This window comes from Ictalurus furcatus, chromosome 16 (assembly GCF_023375685.1).
Source record: "Ictalurus furcatus strain D&B chromosome 16, Billie_1.0, whole genome shotgun sequence".
In the NCBI taxonomy this organism is placed as follows: Eukaryota; Metazoa; Chordata; class Actinopteri; order Siluriformes; family Ictaluridae; genus Ictalurus; species Ictalurus furcatus.
This window is the reverse complement of record NC_071270.1, coordinates 6,735,537-6,752,500: the sequence shown is the minus strand read 5'-3', so window position 1 is coordinate 6,752,500 and position 16,964 is coordinate 6,735,537. Positions and strand designations below refer to the sequence as shown.

The 16,964-nt window shown below is 43.5% G+C and overlaps 1 protein-coding gene across 4 annotated transcripts in view; it reads left to right on the top strand.

The window, feature by feature from the left end:
- ttc28 (tetratricopeptide repeat domain 28) overlaps positions 1-16,964 on the top strand; it is a 238,946-nt gene that overhangs the window by 90,020 nt on the left and 131,962 nt on the right. The gene's annotated exons all lie outside the window — the stretch shown is intronic.

The following is a 16,964-nucleotide window of genomic DNA, read 5'->3' as shown; positions in this document are numbered from 1 at the left end:
GCTGTGCCCAAAAATAAATAAATAAATAAAAAATCGCGCGTTTTTACGCATGTGGCGCATTTTACGCACGCGGGCGGATTGGCACAGGATCTACACTTCCGCTGTTAACTGTTATGTTTATTGTTTTTGTTCGTGCTCTTGTTACTATTCTGAGCAAGCTGTTAATGATCATAGCTTATGTAGCGTAGATGATTTGGTGAACACACCTCTCTGGATGTCTGGTTCAAGTCCCACTTCTCAGACCTCAAACTTTGAGTCAGAGATGCGCACAATTCATATGACACTCATGAGGGGGGGGGGGGTAAAAAAAAACAACATCCATAAAATCCAGTGAACTTCTCATTTCTCCTCGTATGCGCCATTGTGTAAACATCACCTCTATGTAAATGCCAGAGATGTAGATGCCATCAGTTTAGTCTGAGTACAAGCATATTGACCATGCCTTTGCCTATAGACTGAAGTCTTGATGCTGAAGCTTGTAGTTCTTCTTTGTTCCACATGGGGGCAAGAATGAAGTTGATTCGTTCCTTCCCCCATCTGGAAAACAAATAGTGTTTCTGCTTCTTTTTTCTTCTTTCTGGTTTTTTATTTATTTATTTATTTATTTATATTTGGAACACGTCTTGATTAGTTTGCTGTGTGCTTTTCAACTGGACTGGGGTATTATCAGTCGTCTTTTGAATCCATCATGATTCCTCCAAGGATTTCAGTCAAAAGATAGTGGATTTGCAAATAACAGCACCGAGAACACAGTTGCACGAATTTGTGAGTGAGTCATCTATGCAGCTGTAGCGCACCTCTTTGTGAAAGCAGTCTGTAAACAGACCACTCTGGAGGATTATTACAACCGAAAAACACAGTCGGAGAGCGCCAGAACACACACGTTTCAGGAAATTGTCATTCAGAGCGCCACCTCGGCTTCAAGGGACGCAACAAAAGTGAGGGGATGATGATGATGATGATGATGATGATGATGATAATTCCCGGCAAAAAGGCGGCTGCTGGTGAAACTCGGCAGGTGTCAGATTGCATTCTTTGTCAGAACCTCTTGATTACGATTTCCACTATTTTCTCCGCACAGGGCCTTCTGTAGTTGATCAAAGCACCACAGGTTTCACTCGACTGCAAATGTTTTTCTTCAGAAGCAATTGTAAGGCACTTATTGTTGATTCCTCCACAGGACAAGGGAAGGATGCTTTTTTTTTATATAGTGTTTGGAATGTCTGGATTTATAGTTCCTGACAAGCACACGCTCGTGTTGTCTATAATATTGTTTTGAGAGGGCTAGTATTATTGTGTCTGCACTTGGGGGGGAGTTGGTGCAGAGGAACTCTTCAGAGGAAGAATCAGAATGCAGGGCCTGTTGGGCCAAGGTTTGGCGAGACTCTGTGCGGTCCTGGCCAGCCACCAGCATTCCTTGCACAGTAGGTCTCGCATATTTCCTTCACTGTTTCCACAATCCCTGAGCTCGTTGGAGAAATTGTCACCCACAGAGGACACGGTGCTCACTGGTGCATTCTTACTTTGTTGAAGAGTGTAGGTTTGCTTCAGCAGCCAGGCCAGGCGTCAGTCCTGCAACAACAGAAGGAACAAAAGATTCTATAAAATAATACCCATTAACAAGTATAAAAACGTTTCTTCTAGCATGCCTTCAGACCGATATGAAACCCGAGCCACTTCCGTGGTGGGTCCGATAACGGCTCCAGGAATTTCATTTGCGGCTTTCAGGACAGGTCTTTCTTCATCTAAGTATGAAGATGTCCCTTGAAAAGTACTGTGACGCCACTTATTTTCATCCCTCAGTGACATGGATGTCTGATTATTTTTGTCAGCTTTTTTTCTTTCTTTCTTTCTACAGTTTGACCCAAATGTGTCCTTATGATTGCTTCAAAGAACCCCAATTTCAAAGGGCTGCATCTTCAAACACAACTGCTTGCTCTCAGCAAGATGTAGATCAGTGTAAGATGTCCATGCCGTTGAAAGGCCTCGGTCTCCGAGTGTGTTGCGATCCATTCTCCCACCTCCTCAGGCTCGACACTCAATAAAAACCACACCCCGACTCTGTGTGTGCGTGGTTTTCGATTCATCCCATCATTTTTAATAGCATTCACTCCCCAAGTTATCTCCACGGTCACTTCTCAATCATTTCGAGCTTGGACCAGCATGCACCAAAACCGTCAGTGTAACTTTTTAAGAGTGCCGATCTCTGATTTTCCTCTTACCCTTAATTATCACTTTGATGAGGATTAGAGGCGGAAAAACTGATCCGTGATCTTCCCTACGATGTTCCCGAGTTGGAAGTAAGTGCATTTTTGTTCGAGCTTCATTCTGAATGCACTTTATTTTATTCAAGCGGTGCGGATTTCCTCCAGCTGTATGTGTGCTCTCAGAGCAGATCGATACAGGTGGCTATAAACACGCTGAGTGTTTGCCTGAAACCCCGGGCGACTCGTCCGCGCCTGATTGGATTACACTAATATGTATAAAGGCACATCATATTTCTCCTCGCCGCACCCGAGCGTCCCGGTAGCGTTCCGGGAATAGGCGATTTTGTTTACTGCGGATTACGAGGATTATTACCAGACTCTCTTCGAGCCTTACCACCTCAGCAGATCAGCCTCCCTATCCGTTATACGTGACTGGTGACTTATAGAAAGCCCAGACCCCAGAGGTTAGCTGTTCCAGAGGGCTGGGCTGGAGACAGGGATGCAATTATTTATGATGTCAGAGTTGCTGAATCAGGGTTCCAGACCAGAAAAGTGTGTGAGGCCAAGGCGTGGAATACATGATGAATACGTTCACTTTATAATGTGGTGCTTGTTGATTTTTAAAGATGAACACATCCAGAAGAAATGTCCCTGAAAGTTTTTATTTCGGTTTCTGGGGCAGCATAGATGAAACTTTTTTTTTTTTTTTTTTTTTTTGGTGTCTCAAACACAAGAATTCTTGAGGTTTTAATATACAGCTCTCTCATTTTCGTTTTTTTTTTCTTTTTCTTTCTTCTTCTGATAAGCCTGATGGATCTGTCATAAGCCTGATTAATATCTCGACCAAGCTCTGATTGTGGTAGTCAAGATACAAGGATAATCACTTCTTCTGTGTCCTTACAGAGGCGCGGGAAGATGTTTTTCTCCATAGGCTTATAAACGATATTGCCGCAGACCTGATTTAGTGTGGACTTCAGCGGCGCTGGCTTAACCCTTATCTGCAGTGATATTGCTTCTAACCTAATTTGGTCGCTCTTAACCTCTAAGCAGCTTCAGGGCCTTATCTCCATTCGATTTCAGCTTTATTTATTCGATCTATGAGCAGAGGCTATCTCTGTTCTGACGTTTTATCCATCTTTGCGGGGAAACCACTCGATGAATCCACGATGACGGACGCACGCTGTCTTTGCGCGCACTGCGTAAAAATGTGTGTCCCATCACTTCAGCTCCAATCTCTGACCTCCTGCGGTATGTCTTTATGATGCGAAGGGACGAACAGTCACGAGTAGGGAAAAGGAAGACGGAGTGCTCCGTAACACATAAAGCAACTGATGCTGGTGTTCTAGTGTATGGTGTAAAGGTGTTCTGTCACGCCCTGTGAAACGGAAGAGGGAGCGTGTTGCGAGGCAGCTGGATGATTAACGGTAAGGAGTAGGTGCACCTGCTGTGTTCTCTGACAGGCCAGCATATTTACAGCCTACCGCTTTGTGTGGAATTGAGCTGAATCAAGCTTGCAAGGCAGGCAGCCAGCAGCGAGTCTCTCTCTCTCTCTCTCTCTCTCTCTCTCTCTCTCTCTAACTCACTTGTATCTGAACAGCTAATGCAGTTGAGCAAGTAGTGGATGGAAGTTATTAGGAAGCCTGGCAGTGGTCCCTTCTGATCGTACTTTTGCAACACAAAGACGAGGTGCCTGCTCAGGGAGTTTTAATAACGCAGATTGTTCACCTCCTCTCACAGCTGCAAAACCACAAGCACAATCCAATATATCTGCACATCGTCTTCTCATGAGAGCTTGTGGCTGAAGGTCTGGAATCACGCGCTTACCGTGGGGATGAACATGTGCTAGGGATGTAACCGAATATGGGTTGAACAGAATGGATGCAAATACAGATGCATATAGAAGGTGCTTGTTTTTGTTTTATTTTTATTATTATTATTATTATTATTATTATTATTATTATTATATTTATTTTTTGTCAGGAAAGTTCACATACACTTGAGACTACAGGTGTGCATCAGGACTGGGATCACGGGGGCATGGAGGCGCAACAAAATGTTGTGCAAAATTGGAGGCTTTACTTTCATTCGCATGCGAGCGAGCAGGACAAATAAAGACCCTGGATGTGCAGCAGCGCTTAGTATCTGCCTAGTCTGGGTTATGGTGGTTTAAATTAGTCTCAATTAAACTTAATGTTTATTTTGGTATATATGTGTGTGTGTGTGTGTGTGTGTGTGTGTGTTTTGGAGCTCCAAAAACATATCAGAGTATGCTAGTGTTAGTAAGTAAAGGGTTAATGTACTACACTGCTGGTAATATTATTACATCTCCTGTACTCTCTTTATACCAGAAATGGTGGAAATCCTTTTTTTTTTTTTTAAATGTTATTTATTTATTCTTTTTATTCATTTTGGGACGGTTCTGGACAATTAAATCGTTTATTGCGCTGCTGCACTACTACAGAAAATCGTGATCAGGGAAAAATGGATTTCGCACAAACCGAGCAGGTATAAGCGAAACGAATAAAGCCACGAGCAGGATTAAAAACGGTGCCGTCCACATCACTGACGAGCTTTCAGAGCCAGAAGTCTCACACCATGCTGACATTTCTATGGGTTGGATTTTTTTGCTGTCCAGTTTCCTTCAGTTTAGGCCGCGCCAGATACGAGTATTTAGATCCCTAAGCAGATCCAGATACAGGTAGTGTCACACCCCTAATTCCTACAGTGCACGTCACATTTTACCCAGTGTTGTATTTCCGTCTTTGCCATGCTTGTTGCTGTAATCCTGTCTGCGTTTTCATTTTCGAAGCACTCAGCATCCTAAGTGTCTTAGCAGTTTGAGCAACTATGAGAATATCATTGAGATACTATTTCCCTTTTAACATCTTCAGTGCAACGCAGAAAATGAGCTCCTTGATGTGTTGGAGGTTTACTGCCGCAAGAGCTCATCTCTGCCAAGCAGCCAACCATCTAATATGACCAATAATGCTTCTGATTGAAACCTATTTACACAATTTTGCTTTTTACCCCAGGCGGGCGGATGAGTTAATTAGTTGGATGCGGTAGATATGGGGTGTGTGTGTGTGTGTGTGTGTGTGTGTGTGTGTGTGTGTGTGTGAACGCGGCGGTGGTATCACCAGGAGGGGATAGAAATGCTTAGGGTTGGATGTTTCACCATGTAACGGTGCAGTGCTGATTGGGGTGTGTGTGTGTGTGTGTGTGTGTGTGTCTCAGTCTCAGACCAGCACGGCTGTTCCTCAGGCCCAGAGGTATTAGAAAAAGCAGTCAGTTGAGTAAACATGCAGGCTCAAAGCGCAGCATATTTCCTTGTGCATTGAGGTGGAAAAACACCTCAAATACACCGGCCCCTTGAATCTAATCTAGGAGGAGCCCCTTGTTCTCCACTCCAAAGGAAGTAAAGCAAAAGCATGAGGCGGGGGAGAAAAAAGAAAAAGCTTGTGTCTGAAAACAGGGGCTGGCCCAGAAACATTTGATGAGGATTCTCACCTACTGTTCTACAGCTTAATGGCCTGATTGCTTTTTTTTTTCCTCTTCCTAGATAATGCTTGATGCTGAGTGTTTGTCAGCATGTGTCTTGAAGCTGCCTGGCTTTCATCAGAATATTCTGTATAAGTAATGAGCCTCACCACTGTCTGCCAGAGGAGATGTACAACCAAAAAATGTGTTCGCATCTGTGGTCCTCACCTTTCCTTAGATGGCTGAGCGTCTGCTCTCGTACACCGGTAGCCTGTTCCATGAGTGAGAATTCCACGCGTTCTTTTACACGTAACCAAGATCAAATTGGAAAGATTTGGGCAATTTTTGTATACGTGTACATTATTTGTATGTGTGTGTGTGTGTGTGTGTGTGTGTGTATATGCAATGAGTGAAAGCACAAGCCTGTACACATGAGAATACTGTATGGTTTCTAATTTAACACATTATTTTTTTCAAGCATAATATTTCTTTCTTTCTTTTTTTCTTTCTTTTAATTAGTGCAGTTTTCTGGTTTTCTAATTATTTGCACACCATGACTAAGGCTCCCCTGGAGAGTATAACCGCACTGAGACTCCACACTAAGTTTTGAAGATGCTTCTAGAGGGATTTTGGACCGTTTTCTTTCTGCAGAAGGCTCCAAGCATGTTTATATCTCTTTGCACATCCTCTTTAGTTCAGACCGCAGGTTTTCAGTACGGTCTAAATCTGGAGACCGAGACGGTCATTGCAAAACCTTTTGTGTTTCTTGAACCATTTCCGTGTCGATTTAGATGTGTGGGGTTATAACCTAGTTGATGATCTACAGTATCTATGGGCAATTCTTAACCGCCTGGCTGATTGTGCAACCATCATTCTGAGCTAAAATATGCAAGCAGGTCAGTTTTGGTGTATGTGCCTAATGATGTGTCTTGAAGTAGTGGATTTATTATGACTACTCCGACCACCACGTTCATGTTCTGCATGAAGAAGTGGTCCAAGGTCCTCTACAGGTGTCAACAACCTTGTTAGACATTACAGAAAGATCTGTTGTTATCCTCTCCAGGGAACACTTCACTAGATGTTTGATCTGAGGGAAAACAGTATTTGCAAAAACAATTGTGCTGTTTGGAGAAAAAAAAAATTTGCATTCCAATAAAACTATACCATTACTTGGCTTGTGAGATAGTGTGAGATAACATCATCCTGTCGTCCCTCTAACTATCGTTGCTTGATGATATCACTTGTGGCTTTAGAGGGGGCTGGGGCGGTAGTCATCTCTGAAGTCGGACAGTATAGGCTAATAAGGTTCGTATACGACGACAAATTAGGCTAAAGGGAAACGCGTATTATGAGATGCAACACGGTTTATTTTTGTCGATTTCAAAGCTGCAGACAACGTGTTTGTAAACATTGAGACCCTTAAACGGTGCAGCTTGACATCCATCGCGATAGACAAAATCCATTGGCGACTCCCAATGCTATCGTCAACCATCTCAAGTCTAAGCATTACCATGTGTTTTAGATCAAACTATCATTCTCTGGATTTGTGTTATTCATTTGATATGTTTATGTACCAAAAAATATGGAGCTAACTGTATCCAGCTGTGTTAGCGAACATGGCGGTGTACTAGATAGATGTATTATGCTAGTAACGTGATGGCCAGTGCTTGTGGTTGACCTGCATCACATTCACAGGTATTTCCATACGTTTGTTAACGTATTCATTCATTCGTCTTCATTAAGTGCGTCGTCCTGGTCGGGATCACCGCGCATCCGGGAGTACTGGGTTGGATTGAGGCTGGATTACACCCTGGATTGGATGCCAGTCCATCTCAGTGCACTATACACACACACACACACACACACACACACACACACACACACACACACACTCTCATTCACACCTACGGGTAATTTAGTGTTGGAAATTCAACCTGTGTGTTTTTAGGAGGTGGGAGGAAACCGGAGAACCTGCAACAGTATCCATACAGTACCTAAACTTCACTCGGACAGTAACCAGAGCTCAAGATTGATCCTGGGCTCGGTCTATCTGTCTATCTTTCTATCTGTGTATCGACTGAACAAGTCAAACGTCTTTCATAAGGATCCTACGAAAGCGATGAATTCTCTTACGTCACCAAAAAAGGCATGTTTTTGTTGGATTTGGAGGAAATGAACGTGCACGTGGTACGGGAAAATTAATCTGCATGTAGAAACAAAAGAAAATATACAGATTATACATGCCTGTAAGCTGTGATACCCACACCTGTGTGTGTGTGTGTGTGTGAGACTGTGTGTTTTGACAGGTGCACGCTGCCCCACTGAATTTCATGACCTGCGAGATTGAGCAGTAAACACTCCAGACACATTTCACACAGTGATTGATCAGGCGTGTCTTTCTGGACAGATTGAACCGTGTAGCTCAGGCTTTTGTGTGGAGCAGCGATCTGTCAGACTGCACTGGTCACTGCTTTCCTGCTCCGTAGACCAGCAGGCCTACTCTATAAATGAAGGCCAGGCATACTGTAGAGAAACAGTGGCACAGTTCTAAGTGGCTGTTTAGTCTTCACGGACATCTGATCGCACTTGTGCTTGCTGACTCTTTGACCCGAACAGCCCTTTAGTGCGTGTAGAGGATTGTGGGCTTGTGTGATCATGAAATATGCAAACAGCCCGTGCTTTCAGGTCATGAAATATGCAGGCGGCTGTGTAGATGAGAGAAAATGACATTTAGAGACGTTGACATGTACAAAACGTTGCGATATTCCGTGCACATCGTCGTATTAAGCGCAGGGGCGATGGCGACGGCTGAACTACTGTAACTTCTTTTTTTTTTCTTTCTTTCATCTCCCCGTCCCCCATTTTCACCTTCACGGCTATCTTTCAGGAAAAGCGCGGCGCCTGGTTCACGCCGAAATGTCACGTTAGGGAGAAGAATTTCCGTTTGAGGTCGTCGTTAACTTACACAAGCCACAAGCACCTAATCTCGTCATTTAATGCATAACTATTTCTATGTAAGCTGCCAGGGTAAGGAAACTCGAACGAGGGAAAGGCAATGGAAACGGGTGCACTGCTTTTCTGGCCAAATTTCGTGAATAGTATTGTCAGAAGAGAGAGACGATAACCGATATGCACTTCTAGAAAGAGGAACTTGCATTGTAGTATTTGTATAGTGATGTAAACAGGCATTTTCACAAAGCAATAAAATCCAGGTATAGATTTTAGATCCCTAATGAACAAGCCAGAGGCGACTGTAGCAAATTAAAAAAACAAAACAAAAAAACCTCCCTGAGACAACATGAGGAAGCAGCCTTGAAAGGAACCAGACTACAAAGGGAACCTGTCGTCTTCTGGTGACACTGGAGAGTGGGTTTATAAATCATTACACTTCTATAACCGTGTGTGTATATAGTACTAAATGTGTTAAAGGATGTTCAGTATTCGAGCACACGGCAGTAAGTCAGTATCCAGGTGAGATTCACTGAAGCAAGTGTGATTTTGGAAAGTGTAAACCTTCAGGGGATTCATGTGGTACCACAGCAGCACAAAGTGAGTCACAGGTGCCGAAGTAGCGTATCGGGATGAATCGGGCAGGTCCAGAGGGCGAGACGAGTCACAGCAGTAGAAGTGTGTCAGGATCAGACACCAGCATCATGTCAGTAGAGTAGGAAGAACGTATTAGGTTTCGGTCTGGGTTTTTTTAGCATCACGGTGGGAATATAAAAATATAAATATAAAAATTACTCATAATAGCTTCCTGAACTCTCTGAGCAAACTTCCATCCATCCATTTTCTGTACCGCTTATTCCACACAGGGTCGCGGGGGAAGCCCGGAGCCTGTCCCAGGGAACTCGGGGCACGGCGGAGGACGCTCTGGACGGGGTGCCGACCCATCACAGGGCACAACCTCACACACACACACTCCCATTCACACACTGTTGACCATTTGGAAATGCCAAATTTGTAAATCCATGTTAAATAGATGTTTAATAAATGTTTGTTTTTCTCCAGTTGAGTTGAGTCACTCGATATCGTTTAGGACCTAGCATACAGTACAGTAGATAGCGGCAGCGTCCGAAATCCTCTGCTATGATGTAATGCATTGCCGTTGAAACAGTACGTACTAATCGGTACATGTGTGTATTATGACTACAATAACAGACCTACTACATCCGCCATGTTAGCGGATGTATTGTGACGCTGTGTTCCGCGTTTGTTTTTTGTTTTTTTTTTCTGAGTTGGTCTGCACCGGTCTTGTTGCATCATGGGATTGTTTTACCCGCCTAGCGTGCATCGGTTGTGTACCGCAAAATCTCGCCGCAGCAGTATGCCATCCGGGTATTCCTCACCTATTGGTTCTCGCATTCTTAGAATTCGGACGTACTACCCCTCTGGCGTACTGCTATACAGTAAGTACGTATGCGGTTTCGGACGCAGCCAGCGTGTCAGGATAGCGAAATAAACCTAAAATAGCACAAACATCATTTAAAAATGGCTATAGCACATAAAATGCTACTTCGTAGTTGGAGAGAATAAACGAATAAAACAGAATCTGAGACTTTTTTTTTTTACCCGTTCTCATTTGTAAATCAGGTGGACTTTTGACCCCTTGTTTGGGGACCCCTTGTTTGGGAACCCCTGGTAGAACCAGTCAGTGTACTGTGTATAGGAGAGTACGGTTATATTGTGAAATCTGATCATCTGAATATCTTGGATGCCATGGAAGCTGCCATTTTCTTAATACGCTTGAATCACTGACTGAACCTTCACATTTCTGGAGCAGTGTACAGGAGAACTTTTCACAAGGCTCGTCATCATCATCATCATCATCATCATCATTATCAACTTTCTATCCGAGGCTTTTTTTCTTGTTTTGTTTTGTATCCCAGTTTGACGTATATACTTAAATCAGAATAATAAATCGAGCTCTTCAGACGTGTGCGGGAACGGAGCCGTTGGGGTAGAGGTGGCACCACCCACACAGCAAGTCTTTCATGTGTGCATGTAAGTGGCGCCTTTGAACTCCTTTAAAATACTGCGAGCAGCGGAGCGAAGCAAGAATCACGACCGCGCACATCTCAGTGCAGTCGTCCTCCACCTCTACGCTCGCGCTCTCGTTCTCTCACACATAGCACTCCCGCTTTTCATCAAAGTGCCCCTGTCCCTGGGAGCTATATCTCGTTTCCTCCTCTTTCAGGTGTGAAACAATGAAGTAATAAAAAGGCCATAGGGGCTTCCTTCTTCCACACCTCACACTGGACTTTAATGCAATTTGTTTCAATTCCCAGCACTGCTTCACACCTATTCTAACCACCGACTGTCTCTTCCCTGCAAGATGCTGCCTGGTGCTATTTTGTGGCTGTAGCTGTGTGTGTGTGTGAGAGAGATGTACTCAAGAATAAGCTCTGAATGGAGGCTTTCCAATTCTCCAATGCCACAAAGGTGTGAAATACTCAGTCTCTGCATGTTTCATGTGTTGACTCGGCACAAAAAATATATTCATGATCTGGAGAGGTTTCTCAGCGAGCTGTGTAGCAGCTCGTTGCGATTTACCTCTGACCATTCAGTGAAAAGAGAGTTCGAGGGGTTTAGTCCAATTCTGCATTTAGCAAAGCCAGAGATTCTGCCTGGTTTCCAGACGGTTCCTTCTCAGTACGGGCTCATTTTATTCAGCACAGTCTTTCTCATAACACAATGGAGACATTTAGCATGAAAACAAAAATGCTGTTTATTTATTTGTCTTTTGTGAGATTTTCAGGGCAATAACATTACAAGTGCTGCTGTTACAGCTGTTGACACTCGGGAATGCTGCCATTCTGTTACGCAGTCACGCTTTCAGGAAGCAGTGTTGTCGGTGACGACGACATTTTTATATTACTTATCTCTCACTTGAGCGGAGGCATTTCATTACAATTTAAACTTGATGAGGAAAAAAAAAAAGACGGCTGTTCAGTCAGATCTAGTCAGCACGGACGCGTTATAATTTTATATTCGTTTACAGAAACAAGGGCAAAGGCTGTCTTGAAAGTGGAGATCCTAAGCCAGCACAATTGGGTTTGTCAGCAGAGGGGTTATCTTATTATGGTGAAAATAATATTGTTGCATGCACAACAAATTGCTTTTAGCTGGGTTTGGGTGTTTTGTGGTATTGAGAATAAAATGTTTGTTTGTTTATTTATTTATTTTTTGAAAGTTAAAGCCCGTCAATACAGCAGGCGAAAGCTTCAGACATATTTAAGTCTAGCAGAAAGCAGGGAATATTGTGAGTGATATCAGTCATCCTGTAAATGAAGAATTTACATTCAGGACACGCCCATAGAGTTCCTAGAGCCAGGAGCAAGAGATACAAACGTTCTTTTTCCGTATCGTATTCCTACGTTTATGTAGTGTATCGTGTTTATTGTTGTTAGTCTTTTATAAATCGTGTTGGCATACCAAGCTGCGAATCAAATTTCCCACGTGGGCAATAAAGAACTGAACTGAACTACATCGCATCCAGAATGGCGTTTCGTCCCAAGTCACGTACTAGCATAGTAAATAGCGCTCCATTTTCTTTCTGGACCCCCCCCCCAAAAAAAATGTTGTGTTCTCATAACCCATTTTAGAAATGGGCAGGGTGTGTATCTTTATTTGAAAACTTCCAGTGTGGGCATGGGAATATTTTTTGTCTTCTTCATTAATGTTCTTCAGTAAATGTATGTGCACTTTATAATGACACTTTTTATGGTAAAAATAAATAAATAAATAAATAGTACAAGTCAGTCTAGATCTAGGACTCCAAACAATTTAAGACTGAAAATCGTCCTAATGAGCCTTTGTAATTTTGCTCTTGACCCTTTGGTCAGGGTTTGAGGCGTTTGAGGTCTGGAATGGAAGTAAATAAGGGGAAACTATCAAGAGAAGAAGCTTCCATTCCTTTACCAGTGGAAGATGACAATGAAACGTGTGGGTGGTTTCATTCTAAAGCTTTATATGGTAAGCCAGTTAAGTAGAACATATGCACAGGTGACGTTACTTACATACATGCATACATACGTACAGGCGTGTTCTATCAACCCTTCTGTTTTTACACACTTTTGCTTTTTGGCTCATTCGTTCTTTTTCTGTCCTGGCAACAAAAATAAATCCTGCTCTCAGAGGGCTCATGGAAAAAAAAAAAAAAAAGACTGGCCTGGAAAGAGAAGGAGAGAGCCAGAGAGGGTAGTATGCTAGTGGAGAGAAAGAAAAAAAAAACCTAAACGTGTTGGCTATACATCCAGGTAAAGTCCCAGTCTGCGTGGTTCTACTTTTGTAACCCTTATTCTAGAAAAGTCCTTACTGCTAGCAATCTCTTCTACATATCCACCCAGTGAAGCTCATCGCAGTCATCCATCCCCAACATGATCTCCTAGACCAGTTAGATGGGTCAGATTAACGTCACGGGGCCAGGTGGAAAATAGGAGCTCCTAAAATAATAGACTGTTGTGCTTAGAATTTCCTCAGCCTAGCACTTTCCGTGGCTTTCATTTTTTTTCATGGACTCTGGCCTTGAAAACTCTGAACTAGTTTTTTTTTTTTTTTTCTTTTTCTTTTTTCTTCCTTCCCCCGGTCTGAATAAATATTTTCTGACATATTGGCCAGCACGAAGGCCAGCAAAGCCTGAGCAGGGTTTGTACTGATGTTGGTCTTCTACTGATCTTCGTATTAACGGGTGCTGCCGCTGTAGTCATTATCCTCGGTTTGGCCACTCCTCATGCTCCTAGGCCTCTGGGGCTGCTGTAGTGGAGAGCCGAGTTTTCTGTGCTGTTTGTCTAACGTTTGGGAACAGACCGTTCTGTTTGTTAAGACCAGGTGGTTCTGATAAAGCTGAATTATTCAAAACACACAGGGGTTTTTTTTCTGTTTGTTTTTTTTTGTTTGTTTTTTTAAACTTATGGTGGCCAGTTTTTGTTCACTTTTATCTGGTTTGGTTCGCCATTTTAGCATATCTGTGTATTCATCTTACCCCGTAGACAGGTCGAAACTGTTCGATTAGCTCACGTTACTGTTGGAGTTCATAGATGCGTTGCTGCCGGACGGTTCTGTCATGGTCTAGACTTCTCTGGACAGCCAATAACAAGTGTTCAGCGTTTCTCTGATCTGTCTTTCTGTCTTCAAGTCTCTGAAAACAGCAAGTGCGTTCCTGCATTCTCTCTCTCTCTCTCTCTCCGTTTCAGACAGCGTCTGACTCCTACAGACTCGATAAGCAATCATGGCTGTGGGGATATGACACTTGTTTTTGTGTGCTGTCTGCCGTCAGCCTTTATCCGCAAAAATTTCCCCCCCCTCCTCCAGACAGTTCCCAATTTGCCTCTTCATCTCCACCCTCCGTTACAGACAACATTGTTTCCCGAATAGATACCCACTCAAGCTTCTCAAAAGTGTGCCTTTCACTTCCACTAATTGCCTACTTGAGGTAGCTCATTGCTTACTGATATGCCCCTATCCATTGCTGTGTATCGGTGGATGTTCTAAGTTGGTTTTCTGTCTGGCGAATTAGTGTCAGAATGATCTCATTTGAAAGCTCAGGCCCTCTCTCATTAATATGATCCTGCATCCCTCCGGGGGGTTAGAGCCAGAGACGGGATTGGCTTCTTCCAGAAACCCGATTAGAATGCTGTTCCAGTTAATCAAGTCTGAGCCCCATTTTTATCCTCTTCTTTTAAAAATCACTTTTGTGTAATGTAATTATGCCGTGTCGTTTTTTTTTTTTCTTTTCCCCCTTTCACTCCAGTGCTAAGAAATTGAATTTTGACCATCCCTTCATCTTTGTCTAGAACAAAGCAGCATTTTGGACGTGTCGAATCACTCGCTAAACCATGTTTATGTAGTACACAATACGCCATTTTGCAGTATGAATATATGCAGTACAGACCGAGCGGGAAACCGTAATGACCTTTTTCAGTGTTTATGACCGTCGCAGGTTTCGAATGTCCTCATGCGCTGCAAACATTGGGATCTTTCCATGGCTCAGTCACAGCATCCTAATTTCCCCAGCTATCTCGGTGGAGACAGCGAGCTGAGGTTAGAACGGGGCCGTGCAGACTGACCTCATTTCATGGAACCGAGTTTGGAAAGAGGGGTTTAGGACAGAATATTGCTTTATATTACTTGCCGTGTGACGGCTGTGTGTAACTCAGTCAACTGTATTAATTCCACTTTAATTTGCTTTAAATAAAGCGTTCATTTCGGCCAGAGAGAAATAAAGCGTGAACCGACAGCCGAGAAATGTGATTCTGCGTCCTTTATCATTTTCTCGGATCAATCCTTGGCTGCTGTGTCTCTTTCTCGTCCCCAGGGATGACGCCGTGGGGTTGGTAAAGTGGTTTCTAATCTGTGTGGTGTGTTTATATATAAAAAAAAAAAAATTGTTTATTTTTTTTTTCTCATCTTCGATTAAATGTTTAGATTGCAGAAAGTGAAAACTGGCGCTTCAGCCAATAAAAAAAATCTCTGAGGCTTGGCAGGAAAGAAGGACAGAATGTCCCACAGCACCTTGTGAAGCAATATGATGTTCTACTGACACCAGCGTACGCCTTTGTGGCATTTCGGCTGAAATTGTAACGCACAGCCCCTGCCATTGCGCTCCATTTTGATCCGTGCTTTGTCTCTGTCTAGTTTTGTGTCTTTTCCTGTGTGCCCTCTACCCAAGGTCTGTGCGGTAGGTGTCCCAGTTTCCGCCACTTTCAAATTTAGAGCATAGCTCACTTTACAGCGAGGCAGCTGGAACACGCTCGGCATGGGAACGGTGCTTAGATACACACGTCTAACCTCAGCGTGGCTTTGGAAGCTTCTTAGATGCTTAAACGCTCATCATAATTTCATCAGAGCCGTTCCTTGACAGCGGAACGGACCATTAAGCGGGCAAGTTTCGAGGAAGTTCTCGATTTTAGCTATCCAGCGTGTTATAAATTTGGATGAATGGAAGTGGTTCTGATGGAATCACGTTTCACAGGATTTGAAGTGGATCCTGTATGCCTGCGCTTGCGGGCGCCATTCAGACGGGCTCTTGTCATTTAAATTTGGCTATATCTGCAGACTGAGGCAGGAAGGAGCTGTTTTAACGCCATGCTGGCTTCACGATTTGTTCTCACCATCTGCTTATTAATTTCATGCACATCTCAGTTTGTTAGGAAGATACCATCCACAGGAGCCTTGCAAGTCTAAAGACTATTCACGTCCTTTCATACCCTGATCCGTCTGCGAGAGCTCTCAGTGAAACATGAGCATTCTCATATTGCCTGCTTAGCTCAACAAAAGCCCAGTGTCCCCCGACAGTATAGACTGTCTGGATATATACTCTTGGACTTTGAAACAGGTGGGCCAGTCCAGACATTTGAGCACCAATGAAGTTCATACACTCTCATGAATTTAAAAACAGAGGCCTACTGAAGTTGTCCGTCCATCCAGTGAGGTGTTTCTCTCCACATTTAGTCTGCATTAGTCTCCAGGTTCTCCAGTCTGAAGGAAAACGTATAAGACTTTCCCTTCAGAATTCTCTTAAGTATAATTTGTGCGTCTTCCAGTAGTCCGGCAGCTTAATTATACGTCCTCTAAAGCTAAACATAGGCTAGATGACACCATGTTTGCTATTTACAAAGCAATCTCTCTTGCTCTTTTTCTTCTTTCTCACCCTAGATCATCTGAAATCTCATTAGATCATTATGAAACCCAAGATATTCCCATCGTAAGGCCAGGTAAACAGTGCTACATGTTTCCATAGTAACCAAACCCGCACCAGACCACACGTTTCCCAGCCATTTGCAGACTAAGGTGGAATTTCGAGCGAAAACCATAAAACGGGCCGCATTAAAGGCTGCCGAGCACAGCGGCAACGCCATCTTTCAAGTGGGGCCTGACGAGAAAGAGGTGGACGTGTAATTAAGGGGTGGGTGGATGGTTTTAGGAGATGCGAAGCGGCGATATTTACTCACTCTGTTTGCGACCTTGGGTGGAGCCGACCTTGTGGCTCGGGAGTCACGGCAGCTGGGCAGTGGGTGGAGAGGAAATGCACTGTGGTTCTACCAACCGTTGCTGCGTCAAGCATATTCCCACGAGCACAGAAGTTTTACGATCTGTTTACACTGTCAGAGAGATTTCTCTAAGCGGCAAACTAAGCGGTCTTTGGGGTACAGCGTGATGGTGAGAACCCAGAGCATTAGTCAAACCAGAAACAAGAGACAGTCGAGATTGTGATTCGTGTAGATGTCAGAATCAGATTTTGTAGCAGAGATTCCAGATCCGTCAGTGATCAAGAGGCAG